Raw genomic sequence first — 15,574 nt, 5'->3', positions numbered from 1 at the left:
GGCTGATTCGATCAGAACGTTTTTTAAACCTTTGGATACGTGACTTTCATTGGAAGAAATTTTATTAAAAATGACAACTCAGAGGTTTCCTTCAATTCAAACGTCGAATTTCATTGCTTAAATACTTTAATGGGATTCGACATACCATAATTGGTTATTGGAATAACATTCTACCTAAACATTTCATGTTGCCGACATTATCAGGATGCTCCACTGTTTTTCATTGTACATAAGACCGATTCGTGGCTCGATCCGACCTCTACAAATGAAGACCGCGTGCATCACGATGCATCACGTGATTTGTTGAATGTATTTCTTCACACGGTGTATTTATGAAAGTTATACTGACTTTGGAAATTGATATATGGAGAGAACATTTTCAGATAAAAAAAAAACCACTCATCGAACTTAAAACGTGCTGCAGATGTCGACGGGAAATGCAGTGTCTCAGGATCTTTGTTAGGCAAAACTTTAGTTTTTACGATATTGTATCCTTGCTTACTATGCATCGAGGTAGATCCATGCAGATAGGCGAATATGAATCAACATTAAATACGTTGATCGGAATGATTTTATCACGAATCTTCTTGGAGGGCGCCCGATTCTTCCGCACCTGCCGGAGTCTCTCTTTCGCGTTTCCAGACATCTGCGTAAATCCTGCTGTACGGATTGCCCAAATCTAGGTAAAACTGAAATGTGTTTCCATGCCACCATCGTGGCGTTATATCATGCAACGTCGAAACAAAATCATTCAGTTATACATTGTATACATGTTCGGGTGTTTCACATTTCGAAAATTGTTGATTTTCCTACGGGCGCATGAAAAAAATTCTTGCTTCCGATCTGAATAGAAGCCTCAAAAAGACTGATCACTACAGCACCGGTTTTAAAGTGTGTAAGAACTATTTCTTCAAACTAGTGAAAAATAGATATTAGCAAACCTTTGACACGTATTATCTTTTTCATATTGTACCAAGGAACACGTTACGGCCGAAAAAGATTATCTGAAGTGCATAACAGAGAAATAGCGATATAAAAGGATTGCCAAGCATTACACGATACATTTCTTCCTAAGACTCAAGAAAGACAAGTTCTGTTGAAAATTTGTAATTATCAAATTTTCACGTTTATAGAAAAATATTTTCTTCGCACACTGAAACTGGTGAAACCACAGTGCTCAGTCTTTTTGAGGCTTCTTTTCAGACCCGAAGGGATATTGAAAATTTTTCGAATGTGAATCACACTATTTAAGATAAAAATAAGTATTGATTTTTACAATTTATCAAGTATAATTGATGCAGATAATTTAGCAGGTAATGACGAACATTTTTACAAGCTTTTACAAGCGATTGAGCTTACCGTTTTCACACGCTCTTCAATTAACTCGGAAATGTCGATCTTCAGCCTTTCGAACGATGGTCGTTCCGATGGCTCCACTTTACAGCAACGAAGCATCATTTGGTGACTAAAGTACAAGTGAAAAACCTTGGTTTGAAACATCCCTATGAGTTTCGTATTTCGAAATCGGCTCTTGCCACTCACATGCTTCTGGACGCGTATTGCGGTTTCTCCATACGATAACTTTCGGCCAATTTTTGGCACATATCCTCGGGTCTTATCTGGGGGTAAGGAGTTCTCGCTAAGGAGAACAGTTCCCACAAAACCACCCCGAAAGACCAGACGTCCGATTTGGTAGAAAATACTCGATCTCTCAACGACTCGATGGCCATCCACTTGGCAGTATTCGACGATGACCAAGAGTTCTCCTATCGAAATCCAACGGAATATGTGGGTGTTATTCTCCATGACGTCGTATGAAGTGAAGACGATGATACACCGACTCACCCAAATCAATATTTTTGGTACACGCGCCCAGAAGGTTGACGATGTTCAGATGTTGACCCAGGTAGACGAGAATCTTGAGTTCGCGATAAAGGGCCTTCATGCACCTCAGGTTGGCCGTCGGTCGGACCGTCTTGACGGCAACTGTCGTGACTGTTTCGCGTGAGGAAATCGTTTTTGCATGTCCCATCCTCACTACGCCGAATGCACCACTTCCTAGTACTTCGTCTGAAAGGTAAATAGTATGCATGACGGACCATCGACAGAGCGAGTTGGGTATCGGACAAAGGGTTTGGGTCGGATAAGCATGACGGAAAGACCTGAAACTTTTTTGCGGAAACATCAAGTGAATGATCCTACGTCAGAAAGGAAATGTCAATTGACGGAAAAACCTCATCCTTTGATACTTGATCCTGAACTATAAATACCGAGTTTCTTGGTTAGTATCCAGTTTCTACTACTGGGGAAGAAATGAAGCAGTGGCTTACCGAGTTTCAGGAAATCCCGTGGAAATTCCCATTTCTTGTTGTACGGCAGTAACTCGGCCTGATCGCTCACAGCCAATTCTGGATCGAGAGAGATCTGGGCCCCGAAATTGAAGTACTCCAGTCTTGCTTTTATCATTTTTCGCTTCAGTGCCTGTACAACAACGTCAGAGCCATTTTCCATGTTAACGAATTGATGAGTCCCATCATATCATCGTGGCACGAGAGCCAAGACTAAATTTATCAGGGTATAAAGTACCTTTCTGCAATAGTTCCGAACCAGCAGCGTTACAACGACGATGACAAGTAGAACAGCTATTGCTCCCGTGATCAGCCATCTTTTATCTTCTATCCCACTTCCGGAATCTGATAATCAGATAACGTAATTGAATCAATAATACATTTCAACGTGGCATTTTAGAATGGCCCGTTACAAGGCCAAAAGGTTAAAAGAAACTCTCGTAAAACGCGTCCCCGGCAGGGTTCTCCAAGAAAACCTGATACAAAATAGGCAACAACTACTAGTAAGTAATATTTTTCTCCGTGAATTTTGTAATTCCGCGCCTTGACGCAATCTAACCAGGTACCAGGACTACCACAATCCTGATCCAGTTTGATAGAGCCCACGTTCCGAAGATCGACGCAGCCGTTCTATCAGTAAGGATTATAATCATTCCGAGTCATGTTCCGGGAACAATGAGTTGCTGTAAGCCGTCGAGTGACTGCATAATTTCGTTGAATAATTAATTCCGAAAAATTATCGTTGAGCGACCTTGTAACTATCGAATGAATATCTTTTGTATCTCTGTTTTCTCCGATTCTTTTGTAGTTTCATGCTAGAACTGCTTGTGTAATTTCTCTCGTATTTTTGTATCGATATCTTTTCATCTGTTATATTTTTCATGTTTCGAGAATACCGTATTTTTTTTGTTAATTCGAGTTTTGCTTATCGTAATCAGGTGTATTTAGTGTATTTATTTATCTCGCGAACCCTTTTCTAAATCTCTCACTCTCATAGTTTCATAATCTCTCGTTAATTATAAATCCGAATTTTTTGTTAGTTTTACCTCGTACCTTCGACTGTTGTGAATCATCGATTCAACCACAGTAATCAATATCTTGTCATCTAAGCTACCGATCTTTGATAATTGGTAATCAATGTCAATCTCTTTCGTCAGTTATCGTCTATCGTAAATTTTGTATTTTTTTTTTTCTGTCACTACTATTGCGAGCTATCGTATTCTATCGAAAATCTTGTGAACCATCCTCGTTGACTAATTTTTCATTGCTATATTTTGAAACAAACTTTACTGATCCAACGCGTGTGAACTTAACAATATACTCTCCTTTTGTCTAAAAATTGACGCTGAAGCGTCTGGTATATCCAACGAATATCTTTTATTGTCGTTCATTAGAATTCCGAATACTTACAGAATCGTGCCAAAGTGTCAACGGTAAGTCCTCAGCTGAGGGTTACAGAAAGTTAGCGTTACAACATGTAATATATTATACGTATATTACATAATAAGTAAAGTATGATGAATACGTTTCCTCATACGTCCCAACTTCATGTCAACACACATGCAAATGGATTGCGATTTAAACTTCGCAGCTGACGATAAGCAAGAAGCCGAAAAATGTCACGCATCTTACCAGTGTAGTTACAGAAATACAATGATGATCAAGAAATTCTAAAGAAAGCGAGTGATGTCGAGTCCCCGTTCTATTCCCACTTGAATTCTTTGAGATCTCCATGTCATACCTGTGCTGTGTGTAAAAGCTTCTCGTTCCTCGCTCCAATTACCGCATTGCGTTATGTAATCGCTGCAGGCCGCTACTTTAAATCGATGAAGCATGTTCGGCGGTAGATTTTCGAATCTGCGAAAATTCTCAGTTTTGTTCACGTACAGTTCCTTCTGGATTTACCCGTCGTTCTACGCTATTTTGTAGAAATGAATGCCGTCTTCCAAGTTCGCCGAGGGTGCGTTCCACGCAATCGTTGCTGAAGCGACTCCCGTTTCCACTACCGAAACAATCGGGGTGAATTTTGGATCTGGAAAATTCAAGTTTCGTCATGTTTTCCCTCGCCAATGTATACCCGTTAATGTAATATCAATACCTCTGTCTTTCGGGACGATGGCTTCCAGCCAGGAACTTTCCTCAAGGATTCGTAGGCACGAAAAATCGACGCATAAACGTATTCTAAACGTATAAGCGACTGAAGGTGTCAGATTCTCAAATTTTTTAAAAGTGTTTTTGATGGCTACTGATTCCTTGAATATGCGTTTTCCACTGCTGTTTGACTCGTACATTTCAACCATGTAACACTCAAAGCAATCTTCTACTTCCAGAGGTGGCTTTGGCCATTCAATCGTTATTGAATCGACAGACGTTTCTCTAGCCGAAACGATTGGAAGGTATAGAGGTTCTGTATAAAAATGAATCACAGAGAATTACCTTAAATAAATACGAAATGGATTCGCACACATTTCACCGAATAAAGTGACAAAAATAAATATTCAAATTTATTTCCATAAATGTTTAAAAAATCTCTGATTATAAAAAAATGAACGGAGTTTCTTATAACAGTTTAAAAATTTGCATAGCGAGAGTGATATTCATTACTGCAGGGTGTAATTTTGAATGAATTGAGAAGCTACTATACCTATACTTCTCTTTAGTGTCTTTGTTCGTCCTGAAAAAGTAACAATATTTTCTGAATTTTCTATTTCCCAAATAAATTTGAACCAGTAGTCTGTATCTTGTTTCAATCCTGTTGCAATAAAGACACCACCGAGGGAATCAATTGACGTCTGATACCTGTCGTGCCATTCGCGTGAATCGTTTTCCTGGGATTGAATGCGAAGCACCGTAACCAAATTGCCATACAAAAAACGGATAATCTCCCATCTCACACAAATCCTATTCGCATCCAAAGCAACGAGAGGCAACTGTACATAGGCCAGATCCGAAATAACAGAAAGTTTAATGTCACTGCTTGTTGTCAAGTTTTCGTCATCATTTGCCCAGCAGACGAAGAAATTTACCTTCGTCTCTCGTTGAGAAGTTTGGAAAATATAGACTCGTTCTTGAATACGTCTTGTTGAAGCGCCAAGTTTCGGTGAGTTTTCTCAAGTTCTCCTCGCTTGTCGGTTGCCCTTCGATTTTTCGCCACCCAAAGTTAGCGACAGATCCCAGCACCTCGCATTCTAGAACCGCTGGATTTCCTACAATCCCCCAAACCTTTGTGGCATCCGGAATAGTCCGACCTAGCACAAAGCACAGAAAACTTACGAAGGGTTTGTGAGGTTGTCTGACTCTGAATAGGAAGAAGATATCGACGCAAGCGAGTACGGCTTCTTTGTGTCGTATTGAAGTAATGAAAAAAAAAATTATGCGTGAAGAACAATATGACCTATTCTATACTGACGTGGCGTGGATGCAGCTCCAGTAATGCGGATATCATGACTTTAAAATTCGGTTAACAGTATCATGTATTCAATTAGATTTTTAACATCACTTTCTTCTCGAGTGCCTCAATATTTCCACTTACCCTTGATTTTAGAATTACCGACAGCCAACACGAGACAACCAAATAGTAATGGTATCACTATCAGTAGGGCTCGAGGATCCCGCGACATGACGTCCGTTCGACGTACGCCATGAATCGCGGATTCTTTTCGACTGCGGAACTTCACTTTACGAACTATATTTAAAGCCTTCAACGTGTAGGAAAGGACAAAACAGGTTACATTATAAGCACAAACATACGTCAACTCTGATAAAAAACCTAAAATAGGAATCGTGTTTTACCGCAAAAACACTAATCTTTCGCTGGGGTTGGTATATACGCAGTGGAATAGTTCCTCGTACTTGACGCCCGATGCTTGTTATCAGCGAAAAGTGAGGCGATAGCTAAATCCTGTTGCGAAGGCCCAAGTATGGAGAAGTTATTCTGCATAATCGAACGACGGAAAAGCCGCAAAGCCTCCCTCCTCATCGGCCATCTTACAGTTTCATGTAAGTTTAATAAAAAATATGAAACAATAATTAAACGGTTACTTGTCCGTTAGCCATTATAAATTATAAATTCGGATGGAACACATCTTTCATCCATATCAGAAACGTACAATAACAGGATTTTAATTAGAAAGTTATCGAATTAGAGGGAAATAAAACAGGATCCTCGACGTGCGTCATCCGTCAAATGGCTGCCTATCCAATAATATGTTTCTATTCAGTATCTGATCACAAGTCTCGGCAGATCTGCCCAAGACTTTCTAGAATATTTAGGGCGTAGTTCATCCTGATTGGTGACTTCATATATATCAGTTTTTAGACGTCAGGATTATCACGTTACTGAGCCAAAACAAATGACGGAAACTTTTCAAGAGGATGTTTTTTTCATTACTGCCAGTCCAATTATAGGTATATAGACTTATTTGTGATACATGCACCTCGAATTCGAGCAAATATGCATAGAATTTTATCAATCCACAAAGTGATAAGCTTATCACACATTTCCCGGCAAAAACGGCGTAGATTGCTTAATTATCGCGAAAACGGCAATCACGGTGCTAATTGCGCTACAAGTGGGTCTCCGCAGTACCGGATTAGCCACGTAGCAGGAGTAGCAAATGCTACGGGCCCCGCGCATTTGAGGGCCCCGCAGACCCACGCCCGTCTGAGCGTAAAGAAAATTAATCAAGAAGGGAGCGCAAAAAATATTTTTTGACATCAATAGAGGTATAGTACCTACCACTACCATCCATCGCTAAAGGTCAATGGAAAGACATTGATATCAAACCTACAACGATAGTTTGAAGCTGGCCACACCACATGTGTTGCGCCTAGAGTTGTGGAATGACCGTCATTCAGAGATTCAGTCAAGACCGTCAATCTCTGAACTGGTCAGAAATTCGATCAGCCACAACTATTTTGTGGCTTATTAATTGTGTTAAATTGAGTTCCACCAAGGTTGACTCAGGACTAAACTAAGGATAAAATAAGTTTAGACGCAACATTTTTCACAAAATAAGAGTAAAATTTGAAATCGATTAAAAATTCGGTTACTCACAACCATATAAGTAAGATTATCAAGATATTCATAGAAATACATGTTCAATGAACTGTACTATGCAAATGGGGCAGTCCAGCTCGATTCGACTCATGTACACTCCCTGACCTCTCGGATTTGGCCGGTAATTTTTCACATAATTGCTCTCACTTTGAAAAGTATTAATTTTTTTTAGATGTTTTCGATGGACTTCGAATTTTCCACAATTTTTCAAATCATCTTATTGATCAACACAATTTAAAAATCTGAAAACTCATGCGTCTGGTATCAAAATTTTTAAGTTTAGAGTAGAGAGATTCCTTCTTCTTTCGGTTTACTAGCTTTTTCTGGTAAGAAAACGTCGAAAAAATTACAAGCGGATGTTACGTCCTCCAGACCTCACTATTCGCCTGCCGTATACCTAACCTCACTATACACCCTGCATCCCCTCCTCATCTTCGCCAACTCAGCTTATCCTTACACTGTAATCAGCAAGTCTTTCACGGCTCTGTAAACTCGTTACTTCTATCCCAACCTTAACACGAGTCACGTATAACCTCTCCTTCGAGACCCGACTCCTACACGTCGACCATTGCGACACATCAATTCCTAAATTAAAGCTAATTAATCAACCTCATCATTTCGAGCACCTCTTCAATCACTCCCTGCATTGAGAGTAATCGCACCCAAGTGCATAATCGACGGTACGAATCCTAAAAATAGCCAAATAACACCTGAGCTGGTGTGGATAAGGTTTCGGTTGCTGCTGATCTCGATCTGCGTGTTTTACCCCGTAACATTCTAGTGGCAGCCGGTGCTGACCGTCGACCTACACCTCAGTGTAATGCTCCGCATTTTCTACGAAAGACGAGTGTTTAACGCACAAGATTTCTGGCGTCACACTAACGGGTGACAGCCTCATCGCGAGCGTACGCCGACTGATCGAGTGTGTACCTGACAAATCAAAAATTCGCCACGGACAAAAGCCCTGCAACAAGTCTCCAATTTCAATAATAAAGTGACACTCTGGTGTTACCGAACTTCACTACTTCGTATCATTTTGAGAAATACCAAACATTGGACACACCAACTCGGCTCTTTTTGGACCCCTGCAGTGCCGTTGGAACGTGAATCTGGACCTGAGATTGGTATCGTCCTAATACTTGGATCGCAACGCTGATATTCATCTACACGCAAGATTTGCGTGTTCTGCCCCATAATACGGGAGTCTTTTTACTATACCTATATCAGTGCTGCAACATTTTCATACGTCATACTGGATTTTTGTAAATTTTTTAGATTCCTCCGAACCATTTTACGATTTGCAATTTTTTTATCAGCAAACTGAAGAGGAAAAATCATAGTCTTACGAAAAGTCTGAAATATTCTCAGCAATCTGGTGTGAAACGTGAAAATGTTTCAGCAACCGTGCATTATAATTTACATAAGGAAAACGATTCCCACTTCTAATTTGTATAACTTTATTTTTACCAGAAGAAGCTTGAAAACAATCAGAAGGAAAAATCTCGACACTCCGGCTGCAAGCTTAAAAATTTTTGTAATAGTTCTGTTTTATTTAACACCCGAATCTTACGAACCTAAAGCAAACTGAGGGCCTCTTGATAGAATTTGCTACGGGCCCCACGCTGGCTTAATCCGGCACTGGGTCCACGGCCTTGAGTTGCTGTGAGCCGTCGTGTGACTGCATCATTTCAGTGATTAATTTATTTCGTATCTTTGCACAACCTCGTAAGTAGGGTAACATGAGAGTTCTGGCTCAAGATGGTGGCTGCGCGAAGGGACGGTTTGCGAGGGGCGGTGCGGGGAGGGGGCATAATTCTTGTCGATTACAAAATGCCAGATGCCGGTTGCGGATAAGGATTTTTTTTCAAATTTTTTGGTTGAAACCCGGACCTTCAAAAAAATTTTGAAAATTTAGATCGCTGGATTCTGGTGGATTTTAAAGGGGTACTACCTTGTTTTTATTACAGCATGAACATCTGCATTCATGTGATTTTTCGTAATTTTGTCAAATTTTTACAATTGGTGCAACATTGTCATAAAAATCAGAAACTGACATGTGAAAAGTACCCTTACACCAAATGATTCGCGGACATTGTTTTGTTCCCGAAGCGGAAGATATGTACATGTTTTTGCATGTATTTTGATCACCTGCTCCTTTGAGATTTTTTTTAAGGTTATAGCTCAATCGTTAATATGGGAAAAATGTATGAAACTTTTTTCTTTCATTGATTTTTCAATCGTTTTATTAGGATTTTCATTTATTGTAGCTTTAAGCTCAATTGCAATAAAAATATAACACATTACTTACATCCTAATCCGCAAAAAGTACCAACCTGTACCTTTTGTTCTTCATCACTACATTCATCTGTACTAACTACAACATTGTCCTTCATAAACGGTTTTGAGAGAATTCTCTGCTGGCCTTATCACTTTTTAATAATATCGTGCATTTGAAAGAAAATAAATTATTATTGCGACGTGAGCAGAAGAACCTACAGTACGATTACCATTGGCGCAGTCACAGCAGTAGAGCAATATGCTAAAGTACCCGATTGCATGCGGATCGTAGTCGATGAAGCATTTATATGTCTTACTATTTATGTGATGTGATTGAACGAGAACTTCGACAATATTGTTACATGCTTTGCAGTAACTTAGTATGATCTTGCTTTCATCATCTAAAATTCAGGCAAGATATGAAACAGTTTGATTCAGCTGGTAGGAGCCAGTGAAAAAAAATTTCGAGTCTCTCTCGGTTGACTGAGGGAAACTGAGAAAGTGAAGATCATAACTAAGCTACTGCAAGACATGTGACAATATCGTCAAAGTTCTCGTTCGATCGCGTCATATAAATAGTAAGATTTTTTGCGATAACTTCGAGCAAAATGGAGTCAGAAGACTAAAATTAGGTATAGGTCAGTTATTTACCAACAGAAAACGGTTAGTCATCGCCAGAATCCGTTTGGTGAAAGAGCGCTTTTGACATGCCTATTCGGCTATGCCCTTTCGATAGTCACTTTGTTCTCATGATCTTCTCGTCGTGAACTATTCGCACTTGTGAAATAAGAAACTCCCCGAAAACGCTATGGATTTAGAAAAAATCGACCACGTCAGTCGCCTGGATAATCTGTCGGCCATGAAGATGTCGGAATGTGAAATTGGAGGCGTGTTCTGGAAGAGATTGAAGGGGAATACAACGTCTTCTAACCGCCAAAAATCGCCAGAATTTTGCGAGACGATTCGAACCAGCTGGCTGAAATGTGTAATATGGCTGGGGCAAATCGTCTACAGTTGAAATACTACAGGAGAGAGTTCAACAAGTTTGAATTCTCATTCAGTTACGTGCCATAAATAATTTACATCATCCCCTCCACTTCTACCAAATTTGAGGAGATGAAACCTGGTGTGCAGAGGAACGAATAGTCAGTCCTCTACCAATATTTGAGACAAATCGAGTTCAGCATCCCTCTGCAACATGAAAATGATCCTGGACGTGCAATGTTTCATCGGTCATGGTAACACGCTTGTACCCAAAGAAGTTGCAGTCGTCTACATGAACGGATTGGGTTTGGAGCACATCCTCATCAAACCACCCGGTGATTTGACCAGCCTACCAATCGAATATAGAGCTACTAATGCCTAGTTAACGCGCAATCGTCACGAGATACCATGGAATGTCGGCAACAAATCTCACGAGGATGTACCGAAGATTCTGAGAAAAATGGTGAGAAATGCGTGTTACGTATACGTGAAAGAAGTGGATAAGATAGCATGGCTGATAGAGATCCTCGATGGTACAACGCCGGTTATTAATATGGAAGATTTGCACATCGAACCCTCTAAACTGGAAAAATTGAAACATATCTAAGCGGCACCCTGGCATGACTTAAACCACGGATACTTCTTATCGGACAATATTTGGAAACACGCGGGAAAAGGATAGATTTGGTATGATGACAACCATGAATACATTCCAGGATACAACTGCGCCTTTGAGAACGTGCAGCGGCTGAGAAGTTGGTATTTGAAGGATTGCACCGACATATTTCTCGAGAAATCGTACCGCCTATACTATACAAAGAATTCGGTGGTTTAAGAGCAATAAGGTCTGAGGATACCGCTTTTTTCCGAAAGAATTCGTTTACACGTTCGCATCAAATCCCATCAATGATGCGTGGGATAAACTGCCTGAGAATATGAAAATGGACGCCAGCATCACCAGTTACCGTAGATGTATCGTGTATTGTATACCAGGACCCGATGGCGTTATAGTGAATGGTCCAAATCCTCTAGTTCAAGACTGTCTGGAATGCAACCGTCTGCCTAAAAAATGTAGGCAATATGTATGAAAATACGAACAGAATTTACAACAATTACATCCCCGGTTATACATAGAATTAAAATGCAGTGTTCAATAAAATTATTTACACATTTAGAAAAAATAGAATTTATTACAATTATAGCTTATATAGCTATATATATATCGAATTAAAATGCAATGGTCAATAAGATTATTTACACCTCACGAGAAAATAGAATTTATTACAATTATACATAAATGTTTACAACTTTCATCCGTTCTTGTGAAATAAATGTAAATATTATAAATTTCATTTGTGGAAAAATACATGATGAATAATTGTGTAACTTTGTGTAATACATAGTTTTATTGCACGAAATAATCCATACAATCATCATCATTATCACTATCACTATCATTATCATCATCATCAGCATTATTTTCTATATCTGTCGTTATTGTTACAGTCTCATTTCCCATTTTTCCGGGTCTATGACGTATCCAAGGGCCTCGGAGAAAGTGGGACGGCATGTCTTAAATACTTGATAAATCTGTAACCCAAGAAAAGTTTTCACCTATTAAAATGAATGACATATAAAAGGGTGGAAGAAGCTAGAATTTCATTTTAATTTAGTGCTACACATCAATCCTTCGCCGAAAAATATCCCTCATGATCAATCCTGCCCAAGCGCCCCAACTGTTCACGGGTTCGAGCAACTTCCTTGCGGATTATGGCGAAGTGCGAGTAGAGGGCTTCATAGTTTTCACCCACCTCCTCCTCCACCTCCTTGTCTTCCACCTCCTCCGCTTCCTCTTCCTCCACCTTCCTCCTCCGCCTCGGCTGCCGCAACCTCCCAAACCCCGGCATTGCCCATCACCTCTTCATCCTCCGATGATTCAAGCTGCTGCTCACGAGCGAAATTGTTAAAATAATCAACCCCACCGATGATAATAGTATCAGCGTCGCTATCAACATCGTCCTCTTTATTATCAAAACGATGCTCATTGATAATAAGTGTTTCTGTGTCACTATCATCAGTTTCCTCGTCATCAAATTCGTGCTCCCCTCGCTACCGGTTGAATGGTGATGGTGGTGAAGGGGCTGGGGAGTCTGACAATCCTCTTTTTAAACCATTCATCTTTTGAAGATGATTCTAAAAACTTTTTTTCCCGAATTAGAATTAAAGCAGCGACGACAAGTATAGAAATTTTCGAAATTTAAAAAATTAACATTCACGGTATCGTAAGAGGACTGATGTGGCTCTATAAATTGTAGAAAAAAGCTTCCAAAGTGGAAATTGAAAAGGGAATAAAAAATTATTTGTATGCTAGTTTTTGAATGATCACACTTTTTCACTACTCGCTTCACCAAACACCTTTTGTACACAGAAGTTTTTCGACTGGAAGAAAATTTCAAAAGCCCTATTCGTATTCATACCAAATGGTGGGAACATGACGCTATGTTCGGCCGTCTGTAAACCGACCAATCACTGATGAGTTAGCACACCACGAGATGTGCGACCAAAATGCAGCGTGGGAACATGCAGAAAAAAATTTCTCAAGACACTTTAGCCGAAAGACTCTTCTCGGAAGGTTTTTTCACCAAATATTGTAAAACTTTTTTCGTCAAGTGTCATGAACATGGACCAGCACTACCCGTTTTTCGTTAAGTGATTTTACCCATTAGACAGGTTGCAAGTGTGGCTTTGCCTCAACTGACGTTTTTCCATTAGACAAGCTGCAGGCACGACTTTTCCCCAAACAACTTTTTTAATCGAGTGTCATAAACATGAATCACTTGATCAAGAGGCTAGGGATCAGATTTTAGGTAAGATCTAGGTTTTTTTTCACTGATGGGGGAGGGGTGGACGTGTGCAGACTCAGACGTGTTTGGCCACAATTTTTGTCTTAGAAGCTGCTACTCTAGAACGTGGAGCACTCTCTCACCCCTACACCCCCAAATTCTCGCGATCCTTCCGTATAAGGGCAGCGCATCCATTGCAGACTCATCAGTCTCACGCAACATGTGAAAGTTAAAACTTCTGAATATCATCGTCACCATCGTCAAAGTCATGGCCGCCGAAGCATATGGGACTCGTCGAGAAGATGGGGAAGGCGTACAATTTTCTGCGCGAGCAAACTCCCGGAGAAGGAAATCACGATGTCTTCAATCATTGGATCGGTATTGGAATGGCAAATATACAAGTTTTGCATGATATTCTCCAACAGCCGATAACGAGTGTGAGTGCGAAACAGGAAATCCGACATAAGATCTCGCTCATACAATCCTGGGTGGCAAAGATCCAGCAGCATCAGCGGCAGCACGGCCTGGTGACAGTCGGCAACATAAGCAGTCCTACGGGTGTACATTGGAATGATGTCGCTGCTACTTCCTCTACAGCACTATCAGAATGCGGTTTGCTATTAGTAATGAGAGATCTAGACATGGAGAAAAGGTTTGAGAAATTTTTGTCTTGGAATGATTAAAATTATTCGAAAGAGCTCAAAGTATTCTTATCTAACTGCTTGATTCTGACACACTCTTATTTCCTTCAATTTCAACAGAAATAATCCAAAATTTTTTAAAAAACGTGATATTCTTCTATGTTTGCTTACTGGTAAAGTGAATATCTTCTTATCCTAGTGAAAGAACATGTGCCGCTGACTATGTAGTCGATTCGAACCTTGATTTACTGCCGGTTGGGATCATGCTTGCAATGCATGCGTGTGATGTCGGTAAAGAATTACCGGCATGCGTGAAATGTCGGTAACAAATATCGCCAAAATGAGATTTGGTGTTGTTCGTAATCGAAAACCAGATCAGCTGCCATTTCGTCATTTCACCATCAAATCTCATTGGACTGGGCTCAAAATGTGTGTTTCATCACCGCCGAGTGGCATCAGACGGGAGATGTCGATCCATTCAGTGTAACTGTGAAAATTTGGCCAATTTCTGTGGGTGGTAACCAATCTGTAAAATTTTTTTCTAAATTTTGAAAAACTAAAAAGACGCTCCGCTTCTTGCCAAAATAAGGCATTAATTGCCCAAGTTTCACTCTGATCGCTCAAGCGGTATAGGAGTTTTGCATCCCCGCGTTTTCGAGGTGTACAACGCGTCTTCATAAGCACCTTAACAAAAGAAATCAGGGAGATTCTGAAAACCATCCTCGAATCCCCTAAAATTTTCCTAATTTCTCCACAGCATGTGAAATTCCCTAAAATTTTTTGATTTTCCATAAATCCCGTGATACTAGACATCCTGTTTAAGAAAAGAATAAACTTATTTCTTAACACGTTAAATTATTATCAAATTAAACTTTTTTTCAATGTAACGCTACTTCGTAGCTGCACCATCTATTCACGAGAAAATTTTGATTTCTTTAATTCTGTATTTGCAGATTTTTCTGTATAATTCACTTGTTTTACTAGTTTTTTTTATTCCTTAAGAGAGCTGGATAACTTTTTTTTTTTTTTGATGTCTCAGCTTTTACAGTTAATTTTCTTCTGCCGAAGTTCGTAAGATTCGTGATATTATCAACAGCGTTATCATCTCTTAGTGACTCACTATGTTGTGTAAACTAAGCTACGATAAAAGTATAAACAATGTAGCACAAGTTTCCACAGTTAATTAATGTATAGTCACTTGATTAATAAACATTTTCTTGGTAAAAATGCAAATTTAAAACAAAGTTGGATAGCAAAAAGTTCTCAAGTTTGCACGGTAAGATTAAAAGTAAGCATAAGAAAGGTGTAGAAACCGGTTGTCTTGAATTCTCTGTTATTACAACTGTACGAGTTTCCTACCTGAAAAACATCCACGGAGAAAGTATCACACACCGCCTTTCTCCGACAAACAACTTGTTGCAA

The 15,574-nt window shown here is 39.7% G+C and overlaps 1 pseudogene; it reads right to left on the bottom strand.

Annotated features, from left to right (window-relative positions):
• Positions 1-575: 575 nt before the first annotated feature.
• On the bottom strand, positions 576-13,717 carry LOC124409731 (annotated as a pseudogene).
• Positions 13,718-15,574: the final 1,857 nt, after the last annotated feature.

This window comes from Diprion similis, chromosome 1, assembly GCF_021155765.1.
Source record: "Diprion similis isolate iyDipSimi1 chromosome 1, iyDipSimi1.1, whole genome shotgun sequence".
In the NCBI taxonomy this organism is placed as follows: domain Eukaryota; kingdom Metazoa; phylum Arthropoda; class Insecta; order Hymenoptera; family Diprionidae; genus Diprion; species Diprion similis.
The sequence above is the reverse complement of the archived record's forward strand: the minus strand, read 5'-3'. Positions and strand labels throughout refer to the sequence as shown.